Genomic DNA, 2555 nt, shown 5'->3' with positions numbered 1-2555 from the left:
CTGACTCTGTGTCCCCACTTAGATATCATTTGAATGGTAATCCCCATGTGTCAAGGGAGGAACCTGATGGGAGGTGATTCGATCATGTGGGTGGTTTCCCCCATGTCGTTTTCATGATAGTGAGTGGATTCTCATGAGATCTGATTGTTTAAAAGTGTGGCACTTGCATCTGCTCCTCCTGCCGCCATGTAAGAGGTGCCTTGCTTTCCCTTCACCTTCCATCCTGAGGACTCCCAGCCATGCAGAACAGAACTGTGAGTCAATTAAACCTCATTTCCTTAGAAATTACCCAGTCTCAGGTAGCATCTTTCTAGCAGTGTGAAAACAGACTAATACAAACCCCATCTCTACACAAAATTTTTAAAAATTAATTGGATGTAGTGGTGTATACTAGTAGTCCTAGCTACTTGGGAGGCTGAAGTGGGAGGATCACTTGAGCCTGAGTCCAGGAGTTCAAGACTGCAGTGGGCTATAGATTGTGACACTGTACTCCAGCCTCAGTAACAAAGGGAAATCCTGTCTCTAAATACATACATACATACATACATACATACATACATACATACATAAATTACCAATATGGACAAAGTTCCCTAGGAAGACAAAAGGCTAACCTTCAAAAATTATTAATGATTTGTGGAGTGAACTTTCTTCTGGGGGAGTATGATAATATTGCATTTCAAACTTAATATAGCCTACAAAACAGAAGTAGTGGTTAGTGGCACCCAACATCTGGGTTACTAAGTGAAGATATAATAAAAATTAAGAGGCATGTTTACATCACACCATATGTTTAAAATCTAATAATAGTAATGATACAGACATATAGGTACAATAAAATCTGTGGGAGGTGTCATTAAAGTAAGGTTAAACACAAGGGTAAAAGAAGGATAGACTGTTCATGCAATCAGATGAGTGCATTCTGGTCAATGGGTTGGAAGTAGAAGTCAGGTATGCAACTTTTAGGGAATGTCCCAAAAGAGTGGTCCCTGTCCTTGTCCTTCCTTTTTCTTATTCTTGTAAGTTAGACTGAGAATGTGAAGCCGGAAGCTGAAGCAGCTATCCTGAACCACGAAACAAAGGATGCCTGTTGAGAATGGTGAGCACCGGGATAGAAAGAGCTCAGGCTCCTGACGCCTGTGGAGCGAGCACAAAAGCCCTGGCAACTTCATGTGACAGAGGTAAAACCTCAATTTCGTTCAAGTCACTGTTATTTTGGAATTCCTGTCGCACTTGTCCAGACCTGGGGATGAATAATTGCAATATGGTGTTTCCTATTCTAATAATTTTTCAATCTCAATGGATTGTACTAACATGCACAGTGTAGAATTATGACATTTGCAGCCATGAAAGGCCTCAAACAACAACAACAACAACAACAACAACAACAACAACAACAACTTACTTCCCATGCACTGTTTTTCAGGAAGCTGCTGGAGTAAACCAGTCAAGAGGAAGACATGGGATCCTATAAAGAGGGAGTCTAGTATAGGACAGAGATGAAGCAATGTCTCCAATGAGGCTGAAGGGAAGTTCAGGACAACAGCTCTGCAGCAAGCTTGGAAAGCAGATTGCCCAGACTGGAGTAGAAGAGCAGAGAACACCAGGAGTGATGACTCCAGGGAAAAAGGGAGCTGATAGAATACCTCATGGGCTTGACTGTCCTGAGGTTTTACAGGGCTGGAGGATAGTTTGGGAATGAGTTTGTGATTGTCACAGTTAAGTAAACAAACAAACAAACAAAAAATCAATTATAAACTGAAGAGAATACAATAATTAGATGAGAAATAAAATATAATAAAGCATTCTGCATGATTAGCAGTGATGCAATCTTAATATGTTAAACACATTATTGATTTAATCAAAATTTGTGAAATAGTTGATACAACTATATTGAATGGGAGAAGGGGTGTGTGTGTGTGGGGGGCATGTGTGCATGTTATGTATCTGTGTGCATGTGTTTGTAGGGGAGAAGCACTATAAGAGATTTAGCCCTTCATCTTCTACAATAAAAACAATGATGTCAAAATTTTTAAAAATCAAGAAAAAGCAATATGGAAGTAAACACTGAAAAAGTAGCTACCAAGATGTTTTCCCCTGAAGAATAGGAATTAGGGATGGGAGGGGCAGGACCAGGAGAAAGAAGTTTTGTCCTTACTGTGTGACTCTTAGAACTATTTTAATAAAATTAAAAATTTCACTGTGATAAAAATAATGAAATAAAATAAACTTTTTGACTATGTAATCTTTAAGCTCCTTGAAGTGATTGGATAGAATGCAAGAAAAAGAAATGAAGGGGAAGGGAGAATATTATTAGGAAGAACTAGTCTGCAGAACAAAAATCCCAGCTTAGAATGATTTATGCAACTTTGTCTTTGTTATCTATCAACAAGAAACAACGTTCATTCATTCACTCATTCAGTCATTCGCACCCACCAAATATCTGCTAAGCACCTGGTATATGCCATGCTCTGCTACTGATTATCAGAACATCAAAGATGAAGCCAGACACAGTGGCTCACACCTGTAAACCCAGTACTTTGGGAGGCTGAGGC

General features: G+C 39.4%; 1 long non-coding RNA gene across 1 annotated transcript; it reads left to right on the top strand.

The window, feature by feature from the left end:
- The first annotated feature begins 779 nt into the window (after window positions 1-779).
- LOC139362210 (uncharacterized) lies at window positions 780-2245 on the top strand. The gene is made up of 2 exons (XR_011620601.1): window positions 780-1181; window positions 1427-2245. It is a non-coding gene; the product is annotated as an uncharacterized lncRNA (long non-coding RNA).
- Window positions 2246-2555: the final 310 nt, after the last annotated feature.

The sequence above is a fragment of the Macaca nemestrina genome, chromosome 3 (assembly GCF_043159975.1).
Source record: "Macaca nemestrina isolate mMacNem1 chromosome 3, mMacNem.hap1, whole genome shotgun sequence".
Classification (NCBI taxonomy): domain Eukaryota; kingdom Metazoa; phylum Chordata; class Mammalia; order Primates; family Cercopithecidae; genus Macaca; species Macaca nemestrina.
Note: the sequence above shows the minus strand (reverse complement) of the source record. Positions and strands in the feature narration are given on the sequence as shown.